The sequence below is a fragment of the Triticum dicoccoides genome, chromosome 2B (assembly GCF_002162155.2).
Source record: "Triticum dicoccoides isolate Atlit2015 ecotype Zavitan chromosome 2B, WEW_v2.0, whole genome shotgun sequence".
In the NCBI taxonomy this organism is placed as follows: Eukaryota; Viridiplantae; Streptophyta; class Magnoliopsida; order Poales; family Poaceae; genus Triticum; species Triticum dicoccoides.
The window spans coordinates 778802516-778814239 of record NC_041383.1 but is presented as its reverse complement, the minus strand read 5'-3'; positions in this window follow the sequence as shown (position 1 = coordinate 778814239).

The following is an 11724-nucleotide window of genomic DNA, read 5'->3' as shown; positions in this document are numbered from 1 at the left end:
ACCTCTGAGACGTGCTTCCAACCAACTGCTGAAAGTCCTGATGTGTTCACATGTAATCCAGTCGTCGCACTGCTCCGGGTATTTGGAGCGCAGACTGTTCTTGTGTTCATCGACATACGGGGTCACCAAGGTAGAGTCCTGTAGAACTGTGTAGCGTGCTTGAGACCAAGAATATCCGTCCCTACATATTATTGAGTCCCTTCCAAGCGTGCCTTTTCCAGTCAGTCTCCCCTCATACCGCGATTGAGAGAGACCTATCTTCTTAAGGCCAGGAATGAAGTCAACACAAAACCCGATGACATCCTCTGTTTGATGGCCCATGGAGATGCTTCCTTCTGGCCTAGCGCGGTTACGGACATATTTCTTTAGGACTCCCATGAACCTCTCAAAGGGGTACATATTGTGTAGAAATACGGGGCCTAGAATGACAATCTTGTCAATTGATGAACTAGGACATGTGTCATGATATTGAAGAAGGATGGTGGGAACACCAGCTCGAAACTGACAAGACATTGCACCACATCACTCCTTAGCCTTGGTATGATTTATGGATCGGTCACCTTCTGAGAGATTGCATTGAGGAATGCACATAGCTTCACAATGGCTAATCGGACGTTTTCCGGTAGAAGCCCCCTCAATGCAACCGGAAGAAGTTGCGTCATAATCACGTGGCAGTCATGAGACTTTAGGTTCTGAAACTTTTTCTCTGCCATATTTATTATTCCTTTTATATTCGACGAGAAGCCAGTCGGGACCTTCATACTAAGCAGGTATTCAAAGAAGATTTCCTTCTCTTCTTTGGTAAGAGCATAGCTGGCAGGACCTTCATACTGCTTTGGAGGCATGTCGTCTTTTTCGTGCAAACGTTGCATGTCCTCCCGTGCCTCAGTTGTATCTTTTGTCTTCCCATACACGCCCAAGAAGCCTAGCAGGTTCACGCAAAGGTTCTTCGTCACGTGCATCACGTCGATCGAAGAGCGGACCTCTAGGTCTTTCCAGTAGGGTAGGTCCCAAAATATAGATTTCTTCTTCCACATGGGTGCGTGTCCCCCAGTGTCACTCGGAATAGCTAGTCCGCCGGGACCCTTTCCAAAGATTACGTGTAAATCATTGACCATAGCAAGTACGTGATCACCGGTACGCATGGCGGGCTTCTTCCGGTGATCTGTCTCGCCTTTGAAATGATTGCCTTTCTTTCGACATTGATGGTTGGTCGGAAGAAATCGACGATGGCCCAGGTACACATTCTTCCTACAGCTTGCCAGGTATATACTATCGGTGTCAAGTAAACAGTGCTTGCATGCGTGGTATCCCTTGTTTGTCTATCCTGAAAGGTTACTGAGAGCGGGCCAATCATTGATGGTCACGAACAGCAACGCCTTTAGGTAAAATTCCTCCTGTTTGTGCTCATCCCACGTACGTACACCGTTTCCATTCCACAGCTGTAAAAGTTCTTCAACTAATGGCCTTAGGTACACATCAATGTCGTTGCCGGGTTGCTTAGGGCCTTGGATGATAACTGGCATCATAATGAACTTCCGCTTCATGCACATCCAAGGAGGAAGGTTATACATACATAGAGTCACGGGCCAAGTGCTGTGATTGCTGCTCTGCTCCCCGAAAGGATTAATGCCATATGCGCTTAAAGCAAACCATACATTCCTTGGCTCACTTGCAAACTCATCCCAGTACTTTCTCTCGATTTTTCTCCACTGCGACCCGTCAGCGGGTGCTCTCAACTTCCCGTATTTCTTACGGTCCTCACTGTGCCATCGCATCAACTTGGCATGCTCTCCGTTTCTGAATAGACGTTTCAACCGTGGTATTATAGGAGCATACCACATCACCTTCGCAGGAACCCTCTTCCTGGGGGGCTCGCCGTCAACATCACCAGGGTCATCTCGTCTGATCTTATACCATAATGCACCGCATACCGGGCATGCGTTCAGATCCTTGTATGCATCGCGGTAGAGGATGCAGTCATTAGGGCATGCATGTATCTTCTGCACCTCCAATCCTAGAGGGCATACGACCTTCTTTGCTGCGTATGTACTGTCGGGCAATTTGTTATCCTTTGGAAGCTTCTTCTTCAATATTTTCAGTAGCTTCTCAAATTCTTTGTCAGGCACAGCATTCTCTGCCTTCCACTGCAACAATTCCAGTACGGTACCGAGCTTTGTGTTGCCATCTTCGCAATTGGGGTACAACCCTTTTTTGTGGTCCTCTAACATGCGATCGAACTTCAGCTTCTCCTTTTGACTTTCGCATTGCGTCCTTGCATCGACAATGACCCGACGGAGATCATCATCATCGGGCACATCATCTGGTTCCTCTTGATCTTCAGCAGCTTCGCCCGTTGCAGCATCATCGTGCACATCGTCTGGTTCCTCTTGATGTTTAGTAGCATCACCGTATTCAGGGGGCACATAGTTGTCATCGCACTCTTCTTCTTCGCCGTCTTCCATCATAACCCCTATTTCTCCGTGCCTCGTCCAAACATTATAGTGTGGCATGAAACCCTTGTAAAGCAGGTGGGTGTGGAGGATTTTCCGGTCAGAGTAAGACTTCGTATTCCCACATATAGGGCATGGACAACACATAAAACCATTCTGCTTGTTTGCCTCAGCCACTTCGAGAAAATCATGCACGCCCTTAATGTACTCGGAGGTGTGTCTTGAACCGTACATCCATTGCCGGTTCATCTGCGTGCATTATATATAATTAAGTGTGTCAAAAATCATTACAGAACACTAAAACCAAATTAATAGAAGTTCACCATCACACTAAAACCAAAGTACATACATAGTTCTCATCTAACAACATAAAGCTCTGCAGAGCATCTAAATTAATTAAACCATACACTAAAACTATGTAAAACATTTAAATGTGAAAACAAATGCGATCATAATCGCAACCAATGTAACAACTGATCCAACGGCATAATGATGCCAAGCCTCGGTATGAATGGCATATTTTCTAATCTTTCTAATCTTCAAGCGCATTGCATCCATCTTGATCTTGTGATCATCGGAACATCCGCAACATGCACCTCCAATATCATCTTCTCCTCCTCAATTTTTCTATTTTTTTCCTTCAACAAATTGTTTTCTTCTTCAACTAAATTTAACCTCTCGACAATAGGGTCGATTGGAATTTCCGGTTCAACAACCTCCTAGATAAATAAAATCTATGTCACGTTGGTCGGCATAATTGTCATAAACAATAAATGAACCAATAGTTATGAAAAGATAATATATACCAAATCCGAATCATAGACAGGACGAGGGCCGACGGGGGCGGATACCAAAACCATCGCACTATATAAGATGCAATAATAAAAGTAAGAAAATTATACAAGTATCTATATAAACATACAAGTAAGAGCCTCACCACGGTGGTGCCGGCGAAGAGATCGGCACGGGCGATCGACGGCGGTGAAGACGGGGACGGGACGTGACGGACCGCTAAACCTAGACAAATATTGAGGAAAATGGAGCTTGGAGGTGGAGCTTGGAGAGGAGAAAGCTTAAGTAGTGGGGCTCGGGCATTCCATCGAACACCTCGTGTGCATAGGAGGTGAGCTAGAGCACCACAAAGCTCCCTCCTCGCATGCCACGAAAAACAGAGCAGTGAGAGTGCTCTGCTCGCGGGGTATATATAGGCAACTAATTAGTCCCGGTTCGTGGCTTGAACCGGGACTAAAGGGAAGCCATTGGTCCCGGTTCAGGCGACCAACCGGGTCCAATGGTGGTGGGCCAGGAGCAAGGCACATTGGTCCCGGTTCGTCCCACCAACCGGGACCAAAAGGTCCAGACGAACCGGGACCAATGGCCCACGTGGCCCGGCCGGTCCCCGGGGCTCACGAACCGGGTCCAATGCCACCATTGGTCCCGGTTCTGGATTGAACCGGGACTAATGGGCTGACCCGGCCTGGACCATTGCCCCCTTTTCTACTAGTGTACATAGATTAGGCCCAAGTCGGGATGTAATGTTCTATCTCCTGTAAAAGGATTAGCTAGCGGTTTCTCTACCATACCCGAAGGAATTTCAAAGTAAACATTTTCAGTAGGTTTAGTAGGTTGAGGAGCAACTCTTTGCTCTACTGGTCGGGGTGAAGATACCCCGAACAAGCCCCTCAAAGGGTTAGTTTCCTTAGTAACAAGTGAAAGTAAATTTCAGCACACTATATAAATTTTTCCTTACCAAGTTCCACTTACAAAAGGCGCTTCACTCCCCGGCAACGGCACCAGAAAAGAGTCTTGATGACCCACAAGTGTAGGGGATCTATCGTAGTCCTTTCGATAAGTAAGAGTGTCGAACCCAACGAGGAGCAGAAGGAAATGACAAGCGGTTTTCAGTAAGGTATTCTCTGCAAGCACTGAAATTGTAGGTAACAGATAGTTTTGTGATAAGATAATTTGTAACGGGTAACAAGCAATGAAAGTAAATAAGGTGAAGCAAGGTGGACCAATCCTTTTTGTAGCAAAGGACAAGCCTGGACAAGTTCTTATATGAGAAAAGCTCTCCCGAGGACACATGGGAATTATCGTCAAGCTAGTTTTCATCACGCTCATATGATTCACGTTCGTTACTTTGATAATTTGGTATGTGGGTGGACCGGTGCTTGGGTACTGCCCTTTCTTGGACAAGCATACCAGTTATGATTAACCCCTATTGCAAGCATCCGCAACTACAAAATAAGTATTAAGGTAAACCTAACCATAGCCTGAAACATATGGATCCAAATCAGCCCCTTATGAAGCAACGCATAAACTAGGGTTTAAGCTTCTGTCACTCTAGCAACCCATCATATACTTATTACTTCCCAATGCCTTCCTCTAGGCCCAAATAATGGTGAAGTGTCATGTAGTCGACGTTCACATAACACCACTAGAGGATAGACAACATACATCTTATCAAAATATCGAACGAATACCAAATTCACATGACTACTTATAGCAAGACTTCTCCCATGTCCTCAGGAACAAACATACTACTCACAAATCATATTCATGTTCATAATCAGAGGGGTGTGATATGAATTAAGGATCTGAACATATGATCTTCCACCAAATAAACTAACTAGCATCAACTACAAGGAGTAATCAACACTACTAGCAACCCACTGGTACCAATCTGAGGTTTTGGTACAAAGATTGGATACAAGAGATGAACTAGGGTTTGAGAGGAGATGGTTCTGGTGAAGATGTTGATGGAGATTGACCCCCTCCCGATGAGAGGATCATTGGTGATGACGATGGTGATGATTTCCCCCTCCCGGAGGGAAGTTTCCCCGGCAGAACAGCTCCGCTGGAGCCCTAGATTGGTTCCGCCAAGGTTCCGCCTCGTGGTGGCGGAGTTTCATCCCGTAAGCTTGCTTCCGATTTTTTTCAGGGTAAAAGACTTCATATAGCAGAAGATGGCCACCGGAAGGCTGTCAGGGGGCCCACGAGGCAGGGGGGCGCGCCCCCCACCCTCGTGAATAGGGTGTGGAGCCCTTACGCTGATTCCTTCGCCAGTATTTTTTATTAATTCCAAAAATGACTTTCGTGGAGTTTCAGGACTTTTGGAGCTCTGCATAATAGGTCTCTAATATTTGCTCCTTTTCCACCCCAGAATCCCAGCTGCCGGCATTCTCCCTCTTCATGTGAACCTTGTAAAATAAGAGAGAATAGCCATAGGTATTGTGACATAACGTTTAATAACAGTCCATAATGCAACAAATATTGGTATAAAAGCATGATGCAAAATGGTCGTATCAGGGATTTTTTTCATATGTTATTCAACATTGAAATTGAAGAATGACGTGCAAGAAAGAAGGCAGAACTAACCTGCAGTTTCCCATATTTCGTATCACTTATCCTGTCTGCGGCAAGCACAGCCTTGATAGCAACGTCCGTCCATGCAGAGACAGCAAACTTATGTGTAGGCGGGGGGGCTCCTATCCCAGTAAAGTCAACGGTGGACAGGTCAAGAGCATTGACGTACATGAGCTGGTATAGACAATAAAAAAGGAAGCTATGCCAGTTGCAATGATACCATGGTGAAAAAGAAGCTTATGTAGTTTCGTTGAGTCATCAAGTTGAAGAGAATGAAGAAAAGGATTTGCCATCTATCTATGTTAGTTGCATCATGTTGTGCTGGCAGTTGCCATCATGTTATGCTGGTAGCTGCCACCAGCTCAGCATCATAGTTGTCATGCAGATTGTGTAAGATAGAATGAATGTATGAAATGAACACTTTTTGTGTTGTTGAAAAATGCGGGTATACACAATAAAAAAGAAAGCTATTACAGTTGCAATCATGCTATGGTGAAAAAGAAGCTTATGTAGTTTCCTTGAGTCATCAAGTTGAAGAGAATGAAGAAAAGGATTTGCCATCTATCTATGTTAGTTGCCATCATGTTGTGCTGGCAGTTTCCATCTTGTTATGCTGGTAGCTGCCACCAGCTCAGCAACATGGTTGCCATGCAGATTGTATAAAAAAGATTGAATGTATGAAATGAACACTTTTTTGTGTTGTTGAAAAGTGCTACTGCCTTGTAGGCAACAACTACAGATGTCATGGATCAAACAAAAGTCACTTTCACATGTAAAAGGATTCACATAAAAAATGAAACAAAGGGTTGCCATGCACAATCTTGTATGGTTACCATGCACGATTTTGTACGTTTCACACTTATCAACAGCTACGATGTTGATTTAGGAAAAACATTGAACCGTGATAAGATTATTTGCAAAAGAGTAGGGAAAATACCATTAGGTGCAAGCAACAACCCTTCTGGTACATCTTGGACGAGAATGCATCATGCAGGAAGTCCGCGATGAATTTACACCAATTCATGTTCTTAACGTCTTTCAGCTTCGCCTGCACAAATACAATTTTAGGACAAAAAAAGTCATGCCGCATCAGCATTCAAATAAAAACATCAAAAAACTAGCAGTGACTAACTACCAGATAACATGAAAATCAAAAAAATTGAAGGGAAAAAAGAAGTACAGAGAGAGCATTCACCAGGATGGGGAAGCACTTGTTGCTTGGGCGAAGAGATGTGGTAGGCGCAAAGACAACTGAGATCAAGTACATGAGCGGCTTCATCTTAAATACCTCGTCATGGGTTTTCATGCCCTCCAGCGAAGTTGCCAGCACAGCCATATTCAGCATGGATGACATCCCAGGAAACAAACGGGTGAACAAGGCTTCCTTAATCTTATTATTCACCTCATACGGGACTTTGATTTCTCCACGAGGCACACCCAAAGTGTAGAACACAGATTCCTCATCCAAAGGCAGTCTTCCCCGTCCCGGAATCATGAATTCCCTGAAGGTAGGATCATAAATCTCACCAAGCCAGTCGCATATAGGGTTCACTAGGTTCTTGCATCGAACATCCATCAGAGCCTGCATCCCCATCTCACCGGCAGCTCCCTTCTGCTCATCAGTAAATCCATCGTTCAATATAGCCAGGCGTTCTTGTGAAGCCCTATTGCGATGACATTTCTTCTTCTGCATAACAGAAAAAGGATCATTTGTTGCCATGTTCAATGTCATGAAAATTTAGTTATAACGGAAGACTGAAAACTCAATGTGACACTAAAACATATGGGGGTGGAAAGTGACCTCATCGCCATCTTTTGCCCGACCAGTCGCACGATTCTGTTGCGGTACATCCATGAAGTCATCGTCATCATCTTGATGGTTGCCGCGAGCCATCGTGCTACGATAAGAACAAAACACATGTTAGGGTAAATGAAAACACAGCCGATGGATACGGAAAGAAATGCATAAAGTAACTTCACTCGATATCTTTGATGAACAAAAAATGAAAACTCAAATGGTTGGCCCAAAGTTTAAGCATTTTGAAGAGGACAGTAATTGCCATGTGATGAACATGCACAAAAAGGCAGAAAAATAATCAAAATGGAAAAAGCAATTGCAGAACACATGGCAACTGGACGTGTATGTGCTTCTGAAGGAAGCAGTTGCCAGCTAGCAGAATCTTCTTGCCATATTGGCTCATTTGAAAGTGGCAAATGAGGCAGATCATAGGAACACCCACCCACCCTAGGACTGACCAACATGAAATGTGGCAACTAAACACATTGGCTTCATAAAAAATGTGCAGATCGTAAGGCACTTTAAAAATGTTCAAGTTGCCATGTTAGCACAAGGCACTCCAAAAAAGGGCAGACATCTTCCACTGCACAAAACATATAATGTGGCAACTCACACCCTGGCCTCATATAAAAATGATTTGCCATGTATTCACAAGCAGCAAATGTACTAGGTTCAAGTTGCCATGTTAAACACAAGGCACTCCAAAAAAGGGCAGACAACTTCCACTGCAAAAAATGTAATGTGGCAACTCACACCCTGGCCTCACATAAAAATGAGTTGCCTTGTATTCACAAGCATCAAATGTACTAGGTTCAAAGTTGCCATGTTAAACACAAGGCACTAGAAAAAAAGGGCAGACAACTTTCACTGCACAACATGTAATGTGGCAACTCACACCCTGGCCTCACATAAAAATGAGTTGCCATGTAATGCAGTCAAAATATGTTCAGATATCACAAGCCAGCATGGCATATGCAAATTGAGTCTATTGTATGAATGTGCCATTGTCCTGCAAATGGCATGGCAACAGTCATAGTGTGTTCACAAAATTAGTTGCCACATGGAAAGCATATTCGTGGCAAACTGACACGGTTGATCAGGAAATTAGTCGCCATCAGTGATGATAGTGGCATGGCAACAGTCATAGTGTGTTCACAAAATTAGTTGCCACATGGAAAGCATATTCGTGGCAACTGACATGGTTGATCAGGAAATTTGTTACCATCAGTGATGATAGTTGTTGAAAATGCCATGGCTACCATTATCCTACACTTTGAAATGCACCTACCTAGATCTAGGGTTCATTCGCAACTATCATACCTTGAAATTTTACAAACAAAAAACTCCCTACACTGATGGGCATAGCATTTCGAGGCAAATCATAACTATCATCTAGAAAAATCGCCCGCTCAATCGCAAGGCAAAAAACGGATTTGGCTGCGGACAGGTCGAGCCACACCGGCATGACTGCCACCGCGGCGGCGACGAAACTGCGCAATGCCACCCTAAATGGCAAGCACGCGACTTCACTGCCAACAGGGACACCGCAGCACCGCGAATTGGCCGGAATCTCGAGGAAACTCGAGCAGAAATTGACCACATAGGGAGGGGGCACAAAATCGCAGGCAGGAGTGTGAGCACGGGAGGGGGCCTTACCTTCAATCTGTGGCTCTCCGGCGACGACGCTCCGGTCCGGCGAGCCCCACCAACGGCCGCGAATGCGGTCGACTCTTCCGCCGCCGCCATCGCCTTCTCCTCTCGGTTTCTCCTCAATCGAATGCAACTGGTGTGGATGGGTGGGTTGGGGAGTAATGAATGGGGAGGGGAGTAACTGAACCGCGAGGGAAGAGCGAAGTGGCGAGACGTGGGAGATGGCAACTGAAGTCGGGTGTGGCGTGCGGGCGTGACGGCAATTCCACTGCACGCCCTGACTCGCAACCGCTAACCTCGGAGGGAAAACGGCGTGTGGACGAACTCCCTTACACGCCACACACGCAACTTGTCCTACGTGGCACACAAAATCAACATTTTCATGTCAAGATTCATGCAAAAGGCACTGGACGACAATCAAGGCGTGTGGGCGAGTTGGATAACACCCACACGTGTGGGCATTAGTGTTTCCGTTAATCCGAGTTTGGGCTCCCAAGCTAAACTTTAACAGAATTACCCGTGCTAAACACACTTCCCAGAAGCAGTCAAACCTACAGAAAACTGAGATCATGGTAGCACCGATCTGAATACCACACATCATGTGCCTGCCGCGCATATATAGGCACGCCGACCTCCGCACGAAAGCTTTCTCCGTTTCTTTTTTCAAAGAGGGAGAAAGGCGGGAGCGACGGATGCAGCCTACGAAGCATCCTGCCGGATCGATCGATGGACGGGGATGGCGTGACGCACCGGCCCGGCACGCAACGCAAATGGTTAGTTTACTGCGCCGCCGTTTTCTTCTCGTCGCTTTTTGTCCCGGCGCGATGGCTGATCGTGTTTCCCCCGATCTCTGATGGATCGGGCGGGTGGTGCGTGCCGGAGGCGGGGGATGGGACGGATGGATGGACGACGACCCTGACCCCCCGGGTCTCGAATCTTGTGTCCAGACGCGCGCGCCTACACGTCCCACGTACTACTACGGACGCTCGTGCTGCTAGCGTCTTGGTCGATCCGGTGCCGGAGTGTCTTTCTGTCGCCAGCAACATTGGCGGCAACTGTGGCTCCGGGTCCGGCCCGGTCGCCAGCCACTAGAGCAACTGCCCTGCCCCGACTGGGAATCAAATATCCCAGACCTCAGCCACGGACCCAAGAAGGTTACTAGAAAAGCTCCCGTGCGTGACCATCAGATAGGCCAACTCGAACACACCGACCTAAACGGATGTGAATTTTGTTCGACTTTTGTCCGTTTGGAATTTACTAGGCGAGCTGGCTGGACGCGACAAACTGCTTAGGTATTTGACCCGAGCCGCTCCCCACTGTAACCAGTACTACCCGCCGCCGCCGCCGCCCGGCAAGGAACTGCCGCCGACGAATCCCCACCCGCCCATATATCTCCACTGCTACCCGCCCTAGCCTTGCCCACCGCTCCACACCACATAATCCTACGCCGACCACCCGCCTCTCTGTTATCGCCGTTGCCGGCGATGAACAACGGCGGCTGCGCTAAGCCCCAGCTCGCCGCCGTTGGTGGCCGAAGCGTTCCTCGAGGTACAGGCGTTCAGCGGGTACTTGTCCTCTTCCATCTTTCCGAATCAGAGCCCGCTTGTAGAAGAGAGGAGAGAGGACCCAAAACTCGGAGTTGCTGCATCTACCAGTTCGATTCAAAGTCTGAACCGACAAGGATCCAATGAAGAAGGAATCGGGGCGATACCAGTGGCGTTTTGGGACTAGAATTTCCAAAACCTACTCGAATCAGCACTGAGGCCTCCACATAAGTACCCAGGCCCTCTAACCTCGTTGTATCAAATCAAAGGTTGCGACTTCAGCTAGGTGGGGATCAGATCAGAGGTTGCACCTTTCATGTTCTTCGGTGTAGGGATCCAATTCATGTTCCAAATTTCTGTAGTCTCACCGTTGCCAATCCTCTTGATAAGACCCTGCTTCATGATATCTCGGCCTTGTACTAAAGATCGCCAAATTTGGGATGGGTGAGAACCCACTTCAGCCCCCAAAAAATCTGTGTTTGGGAAGTAGACCGCCTTTAGAATTCTGGCACTCAATGATTCTGGACTTTCAAAGATCCTCCATACCTGTTTAGCTAGGAGAGCTAAACTGAATATTTCGAAATCCCGAAAATCTAGGCCGCCCATGTATTTTGGCACGCAAATAGTGTCCCAAGATGCCCAACAGGGTTTCCTTTGACCGCTCTTACTCCCCCACCATAAAGCATTCACCATAGATGTTAGTTCGAAGCAGAGACCCCTTGATAATTTAAAACAAGACATTGAGAAAATAGAAACTGTCTGTGCAATGGATTTTACCAATACTTCCTTGCCGGCAAAAGACATCACCTTTGCCATCCATCCACGAATTTTATTCCACAACCTATCCTTCAAATACTTAAAAGCTCCATTCTTTGATATGCCCACATCTGCTGGCATTCCCAAATATTTCTCA